This window comes from Gorilla gorilla, chromosome 11 (assembly GCF_029281585.2).
Source record: "Gorilla gorilla gorilla isolate KB3781 chromosome 11, NHGRI_mGorGor1-v2.1_pri, whole genome shotgun sequence".
Taxonomy (NCBI): Eukaryota; Metazoa; Chordata; class Mammalia; order Primates; family Hominidae; genus Gorilla; species Gorilla gorilla.
Genome location: NC_073235.2, coordinates 42,202,429 through 42,221,402, shown reverse-complemented (window position 1 = coordinate 42,221,402; position 18,974 = coordinate 42,202,429). Strand labels below are relative to the sequence as shown.

Sequence of the window (18,974 nt, the reverse complement as noted above, 5' to 3'; positions counted from 1 at the left end):
TTCATTTTTATCACTGTAGATCCACATTTAGGTGATTAAAATATTTGGCATGGAATTTGTATTTTTCCAACTTGAAAGTTGGAAAATATATATTCATTTTTATGTTAACTAGAGGCTTTATAATTATGTGTCAGGCTTTGTTTAAAAAATAGTCATTCAATCAAATGAGTATGCACCTGCTGTGTGAATTAAGCTTACATTGGAAGGCATATAGAAGTGGCAGAGCAGAAATAAATGAAAAAATAAAACTCTTCACTTTTCTCACTTTATAACAAAAGATTTCCACTGTACTCTAGAGCCAAAGACAGCTGTTTCAAGGGCTCAATAGAGGGAAACATCCGAACGGTAGGTGTAGTTTTTTAATTGAGCTTCACTAAGAACATGGATAAACATCTATTCCCTTAATAAAGTTATTGTGACATCTTGTAACTATAAATGATGGGGCCCCTGCTTCAAGCACCTGCACTTACTCCTGCAAAATGACTCTTTAAGCTGTGTTCACATTTGGCCTCTAACTCCAGTGAGAATGAAACAGAAGGAAATAGGGCTATAATACCATCTGAGTGATTTATAATGGACATAAGGAAAGGTACTACTCCCTGGAAGTTTATACACTCATAGATAAGGGATTATGTAACCAGAGTGATATACATCTGGTCCTTCCCAGGAGCCAAGTAATGTAGTACTTCATGTTTCTGGTCACTAGATGAATGAATTGGAAACAAATTTATTGTTGTGTACTGGTGGGTTTAGGGGAAGGGGACAAACATACTTATTTCAAATTGATACATAAGTACTAGATTTAAGATTCTTAATTCAATTCCCTAAAGCAACTATGAATGAGCTTCAGGAAAACTATGAACACCTTGAAATTAAGTATACACAATTTCATATAGATACATACATACACTTTTATAGAAGAAGAAGACTTGTATCTTTCATTGGATTCTCTGTATAATCTATAATCACACACACAAAATGATTTAATATTACTTGTAGTGTTGATGAAAAGAGTCAAACTCTGTAAAATAATTTAGGAGATTTATTCTGTGCCAAAAAAGAGTGACTATGGCCCATGACACAGCCTTCAGGAGGTGCTGAAAGTATGTTCCCAAGGTGGTCGGGGTACAGCTTGGTTTTATACATTTTAGGAAGGCATGAGACATCAATCAAATACATTTTAAAAATACATTGGTTTCGTTCAGAAAGGCGGGACAACTCAAAGCCGGGGCTTCCAGGCTATAGGTAAATTAAAACAGTTTCTGTTTGACAATTGCTTGAGTTGATGTGAAGACCTGGGATCAAGAGAAAGGAAATCGGCCTGATGTGGTGGCTCACGCCTGTAATCCCAGCACTTTGGGAGGCCGAGTGGGGGTTGGATCACCTGAGGTCAGGAGTTCAAGACCAGCATGGCCAACATGGTGAAACCCCACTCTACTAAAAATACAAAAAATTAGCTGGGCGTGGTGGTGGGCGCCTGTAATCCCAGCTACTCAAGAGGCTGAGGTGGGAAAATCACTTGAACATGGGAGGCGGAGGTTGCAGTAAGCTGATATCATGCCACTGCACTCCAGCCTGGGCAACAGAGTGAGACTCCATCTGAAAAAAATAATAATAATAGAAAGGAAATGTTCAGGTTACAATAAAGTATTGTGGAAACCAAGTTTTATTGTGCAGAGGAAGCTCTCAGATAGCAGACTTCAGAGAGAGAGCAGGTTGTAAAATGTTTCTTATTGGACCTAAAAGGGTGCCTGGCCCTTAGTTGATTGTCTTCTGGATCTGGAAAGGAAGAAAGGAAAACAAAGGGGAAAGGGAATTCTCTGTAGAATGTGGGTATTTCCCACAACACTTTGCAGAGCAATTTGAAGGCATGGCAAAGGAATATATTTTGGGTTAAATATTTTGACTTTTTTCCTTGTCTCATAATGTTATGCCAGAGTCAGATTGAAAAGTAAGACACAATATATAGGGTTAAATAAAACCCATCTGATGGGAATTTATGGTTCATAGGGCATGACTCCCTGGACCTCTTAGATAGGAATTTGGGCAAGATAAAAAAGTCAGAGCTTAGTCCTCAGTAGATACCTTTGAAATTAGGGAAAGGATAATTCACATAGATTCAAATGGTGATGTTTTCAATGTGTTGTTAACTATGAATAAAAAAACAGAATTCTCCTACAGTTTCTGACTCTTGTGTTCCAACTTACAATTCCTTCCAAGCATACTCTCTATCCTACTGAAGGAATTCTGATTTGGAAAAATGATTTTATAAATATAATATGATCATACTTCTCACTGCCTATGGCCCCAACCTCCCTCTGGCCTCTTCCTGTCTCCCTCAGACTCCCTGTCCCAGGCCTATTGTCCCCTGCAATTTCCAGTGTGTTTGGCGCTCTTTCTAACCTCTTACCCATTGTAGACATAGCTCTTTCTGTCTGAAACAGTATATCCACCTTTTGCCTTCAACAGATTAACCCTAATTGTCTTTCAGGATTCCTCTCTGGTGACCTTCAACCAGGACCCTGGGAAAATCTCTGTCAATGCACATGTCAAGTTGCATTAAAATAATCTGTTTATTTTCTGCTGTTTCTGAATTGCAGACTTTCTTGAGATCATACATGTTTAGTACTTTATTCGCCTTGATAAGCCTGCAACCTCATACCACATCTGGCATTTAATGAGCCAACAAAACTAGTGACCCAGCATGGGGCCCTGGGCTAGATGGTCAATCTCTCTGCTTGGGAAGGTTTATTGAAGGTTGATTATTTTGGAAAACAAACAAGCTGTAACGACCAAAAAAGTTGACAGTTTTTCTTTTTCAGGGTGCATGTATTTTAGGCAAAAAATATTATATAGGCTAAAGAAATTAACAACTACTTTTAGAACTAATTTCATGCAGAAAGAAGCAATGTAGAAAATACCTGGTACTAAGGAAACTTTTCTGAAGCCACTGAAGTGACTAACTTCATATGATATAGTTGATGCCTTAGGAGACCTACTGTTACCTAGTGCAACACTACATGATAGAGCTGAATTTCTGCCCCACCCTAACTCTGCTTATCCTTGAAAATCAGGATGCCTGCTGTAAAAAATTCCTTTTGTAATCAGACCAGTTGAGACTGGTTAGAACCAAGATAGCTGATCAAATGACTTTTAAAAGATCTCAAGCTTCATTATAATCTAATTTCCTTGCTAAATGGGACTTCCACCAGCACCATGACAGTTAGCAATTGCCACGACAATGACTGGAAGAAGTCATAAAAGGACCAAAAGGAAGGTGATACTACTGGTTCTGGGAAGCTCGCTGCCCTTGCCTGAAAAGACAGGGATTACTCCCCTCGCTTTTAATGTTCAACCCCTTTATTAGAAAAAACAATTATATATTTTAAACCACTCATCCCTCACTCGTCAAGAAGTTGATTTGTAAGCCGTGTTCCTGCTTCTCAATTCTATGGCCACTGAATAAAGCCTTCACTGCTTGATGCTCATGTTCAGTTTTATGTCAAGGCTTCATGACACCAAACAGGGAAAGACTCCGTTTTTATGGGTACTGGCTTTGTCAGTAACAAAACTAGTGACCCAGCATGGGGTCCTGAGCTAGATGATCAATCTATCTGCTTGGGAATCTCCCTTACTACCCTAGAGACTCGACAATTGGCAACTGACAGCATCAGTTGGTAATGAACACACATTTGTCCTGACTTTCCGTGCAGGGATCAGCTCTGGGGAAGGTAACACATCATTGTTGTAAGATCATAAGCAGGCAGGCAAAGGTTATCTAGCTGTACTGGGAAGGGCCCCCTAAGCTAAGCACAGTGGTTATGCTCACCCAAAATCAGGGTTGTGCACAAGGATGCCCTGCACCAGACCATGGTCCCATCCTCAGTAGAGGGCCCTGTGGGAGTTCTCTAAAGTGTGAGAGGAACCAGAGCATTTGAGGAGGATGATACAGAGACTGAGAGGTGAAGGGAACACTTTTGAGGGATTAGAAGAAATCTCCATTCTGAGGCTAAAGTGCCTAGGGGAGACCCTCTGAGACGGGGTGCCAGAGACACCTGGCTGGCCTTCAGGAAGGCACCAGAGACAGCTGGGTACAATGGTCAATATTGGTTTTGTGCACAATAAGGAAAATCTAGAGTTCAAATGGTTAACCTGCGACTTTAGGGTTAAGTAGAGTCTTCTAAAGCTCTATGTTTTCCTCTCTTTTCTCCTCTGTCTGCTTTGAATCTGGTATTACTAAGCTGCTGGTGCTGAGATAAGACTCATTATTTATGGTCTAACTGAAATGAAAACATTAGAAACTCATTTGAGACTGAAAAAAACAAAAAAGTAAAACAGGGTTTTTAAAATAAACTGCCATAGAAAATACTTTCCCCAAATTTTCATTCATAGCCTTCCTTGGACTACATACTGGGGAAACAAAGTTTAGCCAGGTCAATAGGTTCCAATTTTGTTTAAAAAATTAGATTCAGCTATATTTTCTAAAATGGGTAATTTATATTACTATCTCATGGCTAAAATTTCAAGGTAAAAGCCATTGGATCTTGTGTGAGGGTATGTTCGTGTGTGTGTGTGTGTGTGTGTGTGTGTGTGTGTGTGTGTATACATGCTTATTTATGTGTATACATTTGTACTATGCTATGTGGTATGTCTAGCATGCTACCAAATGGCTTCTAAGTAAATGAATACTTATAAATTTTAAAAGTCCAAATATTCTTTAAGTTTACATGAATTTAGTAATTTTTGATAAATAAAAACTTTTATTTTTTTAATAAAATTGAAATTAAAAAGCCTTGAAAATTATTAGCATACATTCTTATCTGAGTTTACTGATTAAGATGTCAGGGTTTGGCACAAATGCTGTTAGACTATAAACCCAGCCAAAAATAATCTTGTGTAATTTGTTTGACAGATAAGACTAACTTAATATTGCTGGTTCAATAAAAACAGCAAATTCTTGTTTGTTAGTGGCAAAAATAGCTATGTATTTAACTTTAAGTTTCATTCTTAGGTAAACACCTGATATTCACAGGCTATAAAAATGGTTAATAACAAATTAAATTGAAATGATAACTAGCTTTTTCTAATATGTGTTTTCAAAAGTAATCTAGATAAACTCTTAAAAATGAAAGAATTAAATACATATAAAAGGGATAAATACTTGTAGGTAAACTTTTTGTGTAATTTAAAATCTTAAAGTTATTTTAAATTCAATAGTCAATGCCTGCTAGATGTCTGGGTCATTTCCAATGAAAAGGGATTATAATATGAAAAAACATGTTTCTAAAAACTGTGGAATGGTTTCACCTATAAAACGCTGACATCCAAAAACCATTCAGGATTTCTTGCTTCTCAGGTTTTTACTAAAATTTGAGGCAACTAAGAATAAGAATTTTAATTAATATATACTTCTGTAAGTTGTGAGGTATTTTTGTTGACTACAGATAGAGTTTAACTGTAGAAAAGCTGAGGTAGCAGAATTCTGAAACAACAGCAAAAGGTTTAGCCCAGCCCATCTATTTACAATATACAGGAGCTGGGGTTTTCCATACACTTCTGTACTGCCCTCCCTCAGCTTCAGATCCCTATCAGCACACTCATTTCTTTCCTGGATCTGCCTTGGCCATAAAAGACACAACTCTTCTGGGTGATATCCCATCATATAAATCTAGGCATTATCTCCTACTCCCTCTGGGTCTCTTGGTCTCTTCCCAGTATTTTTTTTTTCTTAAACATTTTTTTCTTTTTTTTTTTTTTGAGGGGGTCTTGCTCTGTCCCCCAGGCTGGAGTGCAGTGGCATGATCTTGGCTCACTATAACTTTCATCTCTAGGGGTCAAGCCATCCTCCCACCTCAGTCTCCCAAGTACCTGGGACTACAGGCACAAGCCACCATGCTAATTTTTGTAATTTTTGGTAGAGACAGGGTTTTGCCTTGTTGTCCAGGCTGGTCTTGAACTCCTGGGCTCAAGCAATCTGCCCACCTCAGACTGGTGCTCTTATTACAGGTATGAGCCTCTGGGCCCAGCCTCTCTTCCCAGTCTATGACTCCAGAGCACTCTAGGGGCCTGTATCTTCAGTGAAGGAGGCTTCCCCTGGTGTTGTGGGGAGCATCTTGGGCATTGACTCAGGTGTGGGGGCCACTCTCTTCTTAGAGATAATCCTGATAGAGCTGGCAAAGGTGAGACAGTTCTTTCTCTGATGGCTGTTTCCAGCTGTACCATAGGTACCAGGGATCACCTGAGACCAGGGTGGGGACTGGCAGAGAAGTACTCATAGCTCCATGACAGGCACTAAAATCAAGGTCCCGGGGTTCAACTTGGGAGATGTGGTAACTGAGGAGACCATGATCCCTGGCTTTCTGCATGGCATGGGTCAACATCTTGTGCTGCTTCATACAGACTCCTGTGTATGGAGCATGGAAGATAATACCCGTGTGGGCACTGACAAACTGTTCCAAGAGCTTAACATTCCTAAAGTCAACATGCAACTTGTGATCTTGGCAGATGGGGCAGGGATTCCCAGCAACTTTTTTCCTATGTATACATGTCTTTTGAGTCTGCTGTGGGGGTATACCACCCTTGTAGTAGTGGCAATAGTCCACCCAGTTGGGATGAGAACACTATGGTTCTTGGTATTCTTCCAATTCCAGATATTTCCAGGGTTCATTCTCATACAGTGAAATGGGAACTGGGGGCAAAGAATCTTTCTCAGAAGGAGCTTTGGTGAAAGAGTCTGGAGGGGAACCTGAACTCCATTTGTACTTCAGAAGAGAGAAAGGATAGGAAGCTGCCTCAGTAGGTGTTTAATATGGGCATCACCATCTTAAACCCAGATCAGGTAAGTTGTGTTCTTATTGAGAAAAAAAAAAAAAATATATATATATATATAATTTTGTAATTTGGAGATTATTTAAAAGTTATTTATAACACAAGATTAAAAACAGTAAGTCAGAGAGAGAGAGAGACAGAGAAGTAAAAGGATTATATATATAGAGAGATATTTTTGATAAGGAAGGTTATAAAAAGAAGAAAATAATTTTGTATGAGAGAAGATCTTATATGGTAAATTTTTGTCCTAAAGTAAAATGACTTATTATTTTAAAAGAAGTAGTACAAACAAATCAATATGTTGTTCATGGTCTAAGTCCTAATAAAGATTGTGGGAAAACAAATTTATAAAAGAAATTTTGTATGTGATTTTATTGCCTACAATTAAAAAGAAATTACCTATAACAGTCTTTCTAAGATTGGTCATCTATGTTAAAATAAGATTTTTCTAAGGTATTAATTTACTCTTAATAAAATTATAAGAGGTTTGTTTTTTAATTCTATAATCTTAGACCTACAGCTCCCTTATCCCCAGTGGCTTCTACAGGCAACACACCTCATTGCCACCAATCACCCATTGATTCCTTTCAGATAGTCAACCCGGACAGTACCCAGTGCAAGGCATCTTACCAGCCTTCCTCTATGATGACCTCTGGCAGGTCACCAATGGGAAAGAGGGATGGTTATTGTACATGTTCTCTTCACAGCTTCAGATATTTACAACTAGAAGTCACATTCTAGATGATTAGGAAAAAATCCTGGGGATTCAAAACCTCATTCAGAGTATTTTTCAGACCTATAACCCTAATTGAGCAGACGTCCAGTCCCTTTTGAACATTCTCCTCACTGGATGAAAAATTTAAAAAAAAAATCCTCGGTTATTAGAAGTGCTAGGAAGGAAATGGACAGAGCCCACAGAGACAAGATAAAAAATCCTGTTAAGAGACCAGAGAATGAGGTTGTGACAGACCTTGATCCCTTTAGGATCCTGAGACAGGAATGAAAAAGGCAAGATTCAGGCATGATGAAACGTTAATGTTAAAGGGAATACGGCCACAGAAGAAAGACCCACTAATTGGAGTAAGCTAAGAAAAATTAATCAACAACTCCAGAAAACTCTATATATCTTCCCAGAGAGGTTGAGGGGAAAATATGAAGTTGTATACTGCTCTTACTCCTGATTCAGCAGAGGGAGAGAGGCAGTTCTGAAATCTATTTGTCTCCCAGAGGACATCAGACATTAGCTATAAACTCCAAAAGGTAAAATTAGAGCTCAATGCTCCCATCTTAAGACTAATACACCTAGGCAATAAGGTGTTCAACAACCAAGAAGGGGAGGAGGAGCATAAAGAAGAAAGAGAGGCCAAAAAGCAAGCCCAACTACTGGCTGTTACCTATCCATGGAAAATCACAGCTCCAGTGAGTGACTGCTGGTCCTCTAACCAGTAGAAAAGATTCCAAAGACCGAAGAGACTAGGACCAAACCAATGTGCCTTCTGTAAGGAAGAGGGTCACTGGAAAAGGGACCCACCTGAAAGGAGGGGGAAGGGTGAATGTCCCACCCAGGTGTTTCACAGTAGCAGATGGTATAAGTAGAAAAAGTCTACAGGTCCTAGGGGCTCCTCAGCTGGTGCTCTAGGTATCCTTCAAGGTGTCCTGACTGACACTGGACATAGGGGACAAGGCTGTTGGCTCCTTCGTTGGAACAGGGTCCACCTACTCTGTTTTGAACACACCCAGGGGTATACTTACTCAACAAAATGGCAGGATTCCCCAGACAGGTGAAAAACCCAGCAGCTAACGTGGACTATGTCGTCTCAAGAGTTCAAACCCTATACCCAGCCCCCACAATATTTGGAGAGGCCTAGAGGAACTGACTCTTGAACAAGGAACCCTCTTCCAGTATGTGGATAACATTCTTGTTGCCAGCCCTTCTAAAAAATTTGAGATCAAAATACCCATTAGCCTTTAACTTCCTGAGAGAAAGGAGTTCTAAGATTTCCCGCCAAAAGCACAAATATCTCAGCAACAAGGAACCTATCTGTAGTTACTCCTAGAAGAAGAACAACAAAGTTAGTTCCAAGGGAGATGGGAAGTAACATGCTAACTACAGCAACCAAAGACCTGGAAACAACTACAAGGGTTTCTGGGCATGGCAGGATTTGGCATCCTCTGAATTGCTAGCTTTGGCCTCATTGCCCATCCTCTATAAAAACAATTAAAAGGGCAAAGACCCTTTTAAATGAATGAAAAAAATGTAACCAAGCATTGCCCAAACTTAAAACCTAGCTCACAAGGGCCCCAGCTTTAAGCCTACCCAACTTAACTAAATCTTTCTATCTTTATGTTCATGAAAAGGGAAAAGCCTTAGGAGTACTAACTTAAAGGTTGGGCCCACTGACCCACGTAGTATCCTACTTTTTCATGCAGTTTGACCCAGTTGCTAAACGCTGGCCACCCTGCCTTTGGTTGATGGCAGCCATGGCCCTCCTTTGAAAAGAGAGAAGTTAACCTTTGGACAACCCCCAACCATCTGAACTCTCCACCATACCCAGACCCTCATAAGAGAAACAGGAGTAGAATGACTATCTCCAGGCAAGGCTCTCCAGTTACAAAGTTATTGCAAGCTGTAAGAAATTTAGCCCAGCTGGCAACAGTTCATGGCCACGGCCACCAGAAGGGGGAAACTAAGGTAATTAAAGAAAATAATAAAGCCAATCTAATGCCAAAACAAGCAGCTTTAAGAAAGTTACCCTTCAAATGCCACTTTTTGCTTTCCCTCTTGAATCCTCCTCCTTGTTTTAAAGCAAAAGAAAACAAAAAACCCTGGTTTACTCTTTAAAAAAATGGAAAAAGTCCTCCAAATTGGAATATATCTGACATTCTGAATCATCCAGGAGAGCTAATAAGTCCTCATGAACAACTTATTTTCCCAAAAGAAGTTACATTACAGGCCATTAGAGAAGCTCATTCTAGCACTCACTTTGGTCATGAGGCCCTTCATAACTGGCTTTTCAAGAGCATGATGGCCCCAAAGTTCAGGAAGCTAGACAAGGAGCTAGTTGAGATTTTCCCCACATGCTATGTTAAAAATTCTAATAAGCACCCAGCAGAGTTGGGTGGGGGAGGCAAAAGGGAACTCTCAGCTGGTGAAGTACCAACATAAATGCCTAGGGGAAGATTGGTAAATTTATTTCACAGATACACCCAGAGCGTTAAAAACCTTTAAATACCTCCTGGTTCTCACTGACACTTTTTTCAGGATGGGTAAAAGACTTTGTCACCCACACTGAGATTGCACATGAGATGGTAAAGTTGCTACTGAAGAAAAATTGTCCTCAGATTCAGGCTGCCTGAGTCAATTCAAAGAAATATTGGAATAGCATTCACATGTTTCACTACTAAGGCTACTTCTGAGGGTCTAGGAATAAAATGGCATCTACATGCCACCTGGAGACTGCAGTCTTCATTTATAGGACATACCCAGCTAATGGCAGCTGCTTGAACCTAAGGAAGAAAATCCCTTCTACTGAGTTCAACCACTCTCAGATCTAAAATTATTGATGTGTTTGAGGACTAAAACCCTCAACCCTGGGCCTGCATATACTTTCTGTCAGGACTTAGTTTACTTGCCCTCTTATATGTATTCTCATTTTTGCTTTGGGAGTAACCTTGTTGCATCCAGAACCTACCCCTGTTTGGAAAACACATGACCTCAAGGAGATTGCACCCTATGGCACCTAATCCCCAGAGAAGTCAAAATCTTTGTTTCCTGTCCTCCTTTTGCCCAAGGAATAAAAGGGTGATTAGGCTTATTCTAGCTTCCACCAGGATAACAGGCAGTCTCCTAAACCCCTGGGGAAGGTTTGCCTACCATGAGGTTACGCTCTGCAACCTCACAACGTTATGGAAATGCGAGCTGATGTGAACGATGATCTCCTTACCTGAATTCTCCCTAGTCTAATTAGCCAATATTGTGCTTGGTAACTGTCTGGCTCTTGATTACTTGTCAAAACAAGGTGAGGTGTGTATAGTCACCAAGTCTTCCTCTTGTACTTGGGTAAATAATTCAGGATTAATTCAAAAAGACATTAAAATAATCTACAACCAGGCCAAGTGGTTCCACCAATTAACCAAAAGGACACAGACCCTCAAGGAATATAAAAACATCATAAAATAAGCCATCCCTAATCTCACTTAGTTCTTATTCTTCCTGGGCCGTTTAGCTGCTATTATACTTCTCTTGATTTTGGGGCCCTGTCTCCTAAATTGTTGCTGTTATTTGTGTCTAAACAAATAGAGGCCATAAAGCTACAGAAAACAGTTACTCAGTGATATAAACAGCTAGGCTCACACCCAGGAGATAACCAGACCTACCTAAGACTAGCTACAGAAGAATTTCACTCCTCAGGGGACATATCAACATCTAAATTCAGCTGGAAGAAGTTATAGAAGATGAACCCTGGCTCGTTTGAACCTCTAAAGGAGTGAATATAAGAAAAGGGGGAATTTGTTACCCAGTGTAATGACTACATGACATACCTGAATTTCTACTCAACATTAACTCTGCTTATCTTTAAAAAACTGGATATTTGCTGTAAGAAGTTTTCTCTGTATTCAGACTAGCTGAGACTGGTTAGGTCCAAGATAGCTGGTATGGTTTGGATCTGTTTCCCTACCAAATCTCATGTCAAATTGTAATCCCCAGTGTTGGAGGTGGGGATAGGTGGGAAGTGATTAAATTAAGGGGGTGGTTTCTCAGAAATGGTTTAGCACCAACCCCTTGGTGCTGTTCTTGTGATAGTGAATTCTCATGAGATTTGTCTGTTTAAGAGTGAATGATACCTTCCCCCTCACTCTCTATTGCTGCTTCTTCAACCATGTAAAGTGCCTGCTCCCATTTTGCCTTCAACCATGAGTAAAAGTTCCTTGAGGCCTCCTCACAAGCATATGCCACCATGTTTCCTGTACATCCTGCAGAACTGTGAGCTGAATAAAGTTCTTTTCTTATACATTATCCAGTCTCAGGCCTTACTTTATAGCAATGTGAGGCCAGACTAATTCAGGAAATTGGTGTCAAGGAGTAGGGCATTGGTATAAAGATGCCTGAAAATGTGGAAGCAACTTTGGAATTGGGTAACAAGAAAAGGTTGTAAGAGTTTCGAGGGCTCAGAAGAAGACAGGAAGAGGAGGGACATTTTAGAACTTCCTTGAGACTGGTAGTATGGCTGTGACCAAAATGTTGATAGTGACATGGATGGTTAAGGCAAGGCTGAGAAGGTCTCAGATGCAAATAAGGAATTTATTGGTAAATCGAGCAAAGGTCACTTTTGTTATGCCTTGGCAAAGGGTTTGGGTTCATTGTTCCCTTGCCTTAGGGATCTGTGGAACTTTGAACTTGAGAATTATGATTTAGGGTATCTGGTAGAAGAGATTTCTAAGCAGCAAAGCTTTCAAGATGTAGCCTGCCTGCTCCAACAGTTTATGCTCATATGTGTGAGCAAATAAATGACTTAAAACTGAAACTTATATTTAAAAGGGAAGTAGAATGTGTAAGTTTGGAAAATTTGTAGCTTGGCCATGTGGTAGAAAAAAAACCCCACCATTTTCCAGGGGGGAATTTAAGCAGGCTGCAGAAATTTGCGTAAGTGAAAAGGAGCCAAGTGTTAATAGCCAAGACAATGGAGAAAAGGCCTTGAAGGCATTTTGGAGACATTTGCAGCAGCCCCTCCCATCATATATCTGGAGGTCTAGGAGAATAGAATAGTTGTGTTGGCCAGACCAGGGCCCCATTACCCTGTGCAGCCTCAAGACACTGCTCCCCACATCCCAGCTGCTCTGGCTTTAGCATCAGCCCAAAGGGCACCAGATACAACTCAAGCTGCTTCTGCAGAGAATGCAAGCCATAAGCCTTGGGAGCTTCTGTGTAGTGTTAAGACTGTGGGTGCATAGAGTATAAGAGTTAAGGCTTGGTAGCTTCTGCCTAGATTTCAGAGGATGTATAGAAAAGCCTGGATTTCCAGGCAGAGGCCTGCTGCAGGGGCAATGTCCTCATTGAAAACCTCTACTAGGGCAGTGTGCAGGGGAAATGTGGGGGAGCAGACCCTACACAGAGCCCCCACTGGAGCACTGCATAGTGGAGTTATGAGAAGAGGGCAACAGTACTCCAGACCCCAGAACTGTAGATCTACCAACATCTTCTACCCTACACTTGGAAAAGCCTTAGGAACCCAACAGCAGCCAGTGGGAGCAGCTGCAGAAGCTGAACCTTGCAAAACCAGAGAGGCAGAGCTTCCCAAGGCTTTAGGAGCCAACTTCTCATATCAGTTTGACCCAGATGTGGGACATGGATTCAAAGGTGATTACTGTGAAGCTTTAAGATTTAATGACTATACAGCATGGGGCCCATAGAACCTTTTATTTTGGCAAATTTCTCCTCTTTGGAATGAGCATATTACCTAATGCTTGTACCTTCGTTGTATCTGTCTCTCTGGTTTTGTATAAAGCTCACTGGAAGAGATGGAATTTATATTTTGTCAGAGAGACAACTACCCTAGTAATATTCTACTCTCAATTTAAAAGAACTAAGACATAAATGCCGCGTAATTAACCCCCTAATGATTTAAGGACCAGTGATTTTCAACTGGTTGTGTAGTGGATACTGTGATGTTCCACTGTCTATCAGAATTAAAGGACTTATTCTACAGCCTCTGGCAGTGCTGCTACCTGGTAGCTTTTAGCTATCAAGCATTCCTATTATTTGCTTTCAGCTGAAGAGAGTCTATTCACCCAAACTCTTACTCTGTCTCTGGGGGCAGACTATATGCATTAAATGGTTCTGGCAGTGCTGCTACCTGGTAGCTTTCAGCTATCAAGCATTCCTATTATTTGCTGTCAGCTGAAGAGAGTCTATTCACCCACACTCTCTGTCTCTGGGGGCAGACTATATGCGTTAAATGGTTGATAGGGAAACAAAAGCCATAAAAGCCTTGCCACTCCTTACAACCTTGGGACAATTTTTTTTTTTTTTTGAGACAGAGTTTTGCTCTTGTTGCCCAGGCTGGAATGCAATGGAGTGATCTTGGCTCACCACAACCTCCGCCTCCTGGGTTCAAGTGATTCTCCTGCCTCAGCCTCCCAAGTAGCTGGGATTACAGGAATGAGCCACCATGCCTAGCTAGTTTTGTATTTTTAGTAGAGATGGAGTTTCTCCATGTTGGTCAGGCTCATCTCGAACTCCCGACCTCGACCTCAGGTGATCCACAACCATGGAACAATTTAAAAGAGCCATTATAGCTTCAAAGATTCCTTCAGGGTTCATTGACCTTTTCTGAAACTCAATTACAGCCCAGCTTCACCTTTTGCCCAAAAATGCTTCCTTCCCTCCTCCCAGCCACCATAGGTATGGATTCTGAGAGTGTTTCCTAATAAAATCTGGCTCTTGTATTGAGAATAGACACTAATAAACAAAAATATAAGTACACGGGTCAGTTGAGATGACATTGTAGTAATCTTGGAAATAAATTTTGAAAGTAGCAGTGGAAGTGCTAGAAATATTTGGATTTTAAACAACAGGATTTTCTGAAGACTGGGTGTGGGATTGTTAGAGAAAATGATGACTCAGGAATGACTCCAGCGATCTTTGCTTGAGTACTGGAAAAATGGTTTGGGTCGGGGGACTATGGTTGGAACAGATTTTGGAAGGGGTTAGTATGAATTAATTTTGAGCTGGGCACAGTGGCTCACGCCTGTAATCCCACCAGTTTGGGAGGCCGAGATGGGCGGATCACGAGGTCAGGAGTTCGAGACCAGCCTGACCAACATAGTGAAACCATCTTTACTAAAAATACAAAACATAGCCGGGTGTGGTGGTGTGTGCCTGTAACCCCAGCTACTTAGGAGGCTGAGGCAGGAGAATCGCTTGAACCGAGGAAGTGGAGGTTGCCGTGAGCCGAGATTGAGCCACTGCACTCCAGCCTAGGTAACAGAGTGAGACTCCATCTCAAAAAAAAAAAAAAAAAAAAAAGAATTCATTTTGAAGTATGTTGAAGTATATCTATTAGACATCCAGCAGAGATGAGAAGTAGACAATGGGATTTACAGAAATTCAATCTGGTAGAGAATTATGGGTGAGAAATATCATTTTAGAAGTCTTTGGCATATACTAATGTTTAAATATATGAGAATAGATGATACCTCCAAGAGAATGAGTATAAAGAAAGAAGAGAAGAGCACTAAAGATTGATACTTGAATTTAGGGACTGGGGAGGAGAATCAGCAAAGAAGCCAATGATGGAATGACCATTGAGGTAGAAGGAATACCAAAGGGGAATAGTTGGAAGACACATGGAAAAGTATATAAAGGAGAAAGGGTATGACCAACTACTTAAAATGCTGCTACAGGTCAAATAAATTGGCTTTGATCACTTCAATGGTGAAAATGATGGCAGTATTCCTAATGGGGTGATGAGATATAAAACATAATCAGAGTAGTTATACAAGCATGTTTGAGCAGAGGAAATAAAATATCTCTTTCTAGGTATTTTGCTATAAAGAGAAACAGAATAAGAAGTAGTTGGTAGGGACAGTGAAGTCTGAACAACTTTGGTTTGCTCTTTTGTTTGTTTGTTTGTTTTTTGTAGAGACAAGGATCTCATTGTGTTGACCAGGCTGGTCTCAAATTCCTGGCCTCGAGGAATCCCCCAGCCCCAGCCTACCAAAGTGCTGAGATTACAGGTGTAAACCACCATGCCTGGCCTAATTTTTTTTTTTTTAAGGAGAAAGGATAGTATATTTGTATGCTAATAGGAATGATCAAATGGATGGTAAAACATTGATGATAAAAGGAGAAATTTCTGGTGAAATGAACATGGGTTAAACAAGAGTAGATAGGCTACACTGCACAAGTAAAGAGAATGCTATGGCCAGGTGCTGTGGCTCATGCCTGTAATCCCAGCACTTTGAGAGGCCGAGGCGGGCAGATCATGAGGTCAGGAGATCGAGACCATCCTGGCTAACATGGTGAAACCTCATCTCTACTTAAAATACAAAAAATTAGCTGGGCATGGTGACAGGCGCCTGTGGTCCCAGCTACTCAGGAGGTTAATATGTTGAAGTTTCTTCCATAATTTTATCTAGAAAATGGTACAATATAATCAGATTAGTCAGTTGATTACTTTAAAATATAAAGTGAAATACATTTAAAGATTGGATATTGGGAACTTTTTTGGCTATGTATAATTTTAGCATAATTCAATAATAGCCTATCTTCTTAATATGCAATAGATCCAAAGCCAAACATTATATGTGTTATTAAAAATGTGTTTATGAATAAATACATCCTTTTTGCTACATATTAATTTAGGGTAAATACTATACATCACATGCTAATGAAGAAAAAGGCAAAAATGTGCCTAGGAAAAATGGATGTTATTAAAGATTCTATTTAATTAATCATCAAAAATATAACTATAAAATGTATTGCTTAAAGTTAGAACTTTATTATATATCACACAAAATGAGTTACATGACTGTTAACATTACTCTGAAGCATTTGTTAGGCAATGTATTACCAAGAATGTATCAAAACAGAGCCAGGAAAGTAGTTACCATCTTCCATATATCCTGATTTAACTAATCAATTTTATGTAAGACATTTGTACATACATCAGATTCCAATAGCAAATTCTGTAGCATTGGGCCATACCACTTACAAATAAGAGCATCTGGAGACAACCTGTAAGAAAATCCCCTTTTCCATGGTTATTATCCACATAGGTTCAAACTCAATTTCAGCTATTGTTTGTATTTATTCAGGGTCATATTGGAAGGGACTACATGCAAAAACACTGTCCTTCTAACTCCTGCCCACCTCTTTAAAATTTCATTTCAGTTATGATCTTTGCTCCTTTTACTCTTTGGGTTTAATTTTTCTTCTTTATGGGTTTGCTAAAAACAAACATAATAATCTCAACTATTGTCATTTAAAGCAGAGATGAATTATTGCCATTAAGCAAAGAGATACTTGTTGCAGTATGAATGACTCATTTGTGAAGCAATGCAATCTGCTTCTCCCAAGATCTACATCTTCTGTCACCATAGAAAAGTCAAGGCTCTACAAAAGAAATCAGAAACTAATGCTTTGCCTGGTTAAATTTGAAGTTGGTCTTGACCCTTGCAATACCAATCCATTTTTTTATGTAAATCAACTTGGATTCATTTGTTTGTGTAAATTTCTCTATAAAGAGTGGCTAGCCCTTAAACTGCCATTTTGTCATTTACTCATCGTGAAATATCTGGTACAAATATTTCTTCAATAGCCATCAAGCAAAGAAGAGTGTTTCACATTATATAACTTGAGATGTCTGAAGTTTGAGAATTTTTGTTTTTCCAAGAAATATGTTGAGTTGGAATTACATTTTTCAGTAAAGAAACAGAGACCTGTAGCTAGCTATCATTGAGCCACCTACCTATCTATCTATCCCTTTTGATATATATGATACATATCATCTCCTGCTGAGGCACTTCCCCTGATGTCTTATATTTAAGAATTGGGAGGCTAATTTCCTTGTTATGAAGGTCCCAATTACTAAGCACATGGGGGTTGAATTCTGCATAGGCATTTTTCCAAAAGAAATTCGTTCTTCAACATTTGTGTCGTAAGTAATCCAAACCTATCTGCCAGTTTGGATGGGCTATTTCATTGAGACCTTAAAGACGTTACTTTTTCCTTTTTTTTTTTTTTTTTTAGTTTTTTGGTCATGTTTCTGATAACTGTATGGCTCTTTTCAAACAATTTTCTTGCCATTGCTGCATGGTCAAAGACTGTCAGTCTTTTTGTCTCTGGGCATGGAACCAAGAAGACAAACAAAAAAACAGAAAATATTATTCTGTTGGGAAGGTGCTGCATTTATCTCTAGGCCCTGACCAGACAATCTCAGCTTCTCTGTTTATTTTACCATTTCTGTAGACTTTCCACACAAACTTGAGCCTCTTACTCTTTGGATAATCTAAACAAGAGTCATATTAATCATATTTGCTTCTCCAAGAGATAGAAAGCAAGAAGAGGGTGATAAAGTTAGGTATTAGTAGCTGATTTGTAGGAATCGGAACAAATCTGAATTAGTTTTTGTCATCTCTGTCAAAAATATGAGGAATAGAGTTAAAAATTATGTCCTTTACATAGAATAGCCTACATAAAAAATTCTGTATTTTGCTACCATATCTCCTCAATATGTATTTAGGCTGATAGTCAGGGCTATTATTTTTTGGTCTTGAAGGCTTATTCTAACCTTTAAAGCTTGTGTGAGTTTGTTTCTGTGTGAGTGTGTGTGTGTGTTTATGTATGTGTGTATATATGTATGTATATGTAAAAGAATGTATTCTTAGCATTTGAAATGAAAACTTCTACCACTGGTACTATATAACTTAAATACTATGTATAATAAAAAAAAAACAGCCGTATGGAAGAGTCACACACTGTCAGGTGTAAATATCAAATCAAATATCTTGAAATATCTAAAACCATATGTAGTAACAAATGTTTGAATCAGTAAATTGGATGCAAACTGAATTTTTGCTGCAAGATTTTTATCACCTGGATTAATTAACCTGTATTATTTTTCTATTTGACAATATGAAAATTTATGTGTGCATTTTAATGATCTGTCCATGTATTTTCCTTTAAGTTCCCTATGTTTCAGTAACAACATAAAATCAAGTTCTTTGGCAGATTATATTTGTTCCAACTGAATATAAAAATGTATTCTGGGTTGGAGAAAGCAAGTTGCACCTGAGACAGTGATGTAGTCAGATGCTTTTTGACAATGGTTCATGGAAGCTTACATTCCCTCTGGTGAAAGCTAGCATGACAAATTGAATCCTAGAATATAAAAAAAGCACATTATATCATGCATTTTGATAATAGAAGTGGTGATTAGGAAAGGTAGCAGATTATTTAAGTAGTAGAATAGAAGCTTTTTATATTATACATTTGTTAATATTTTAAGTTAAACAATATCTTTATGAAAAAAAATTTCAATTGGAAAAACAGGAGGGAAGAGCATTAAACTGTGGTACAGCAATGAATAAAAGCCTTAGGTGGCCCAATAGGATGCTTCTGGGTAAATAATTCAAAGAAGAGTATT

At 39.2% G+C, this 18,974-nt stretch overlaps 1 pseudogene; it reads right to left on the bottom strand.

Annotated features, from left to right (window-relative positions):
- Positions 1-6,040: 6,040 nt before the first annotated feature.
- On the bottom strand, positions 6,041-11,788 carry LOC101146477 (small ribosomal subunit protein mS40-like; annotated as a pseudogene).
- Positions 11,789-18,974: the final 7,186 nt, after the last annotated feature.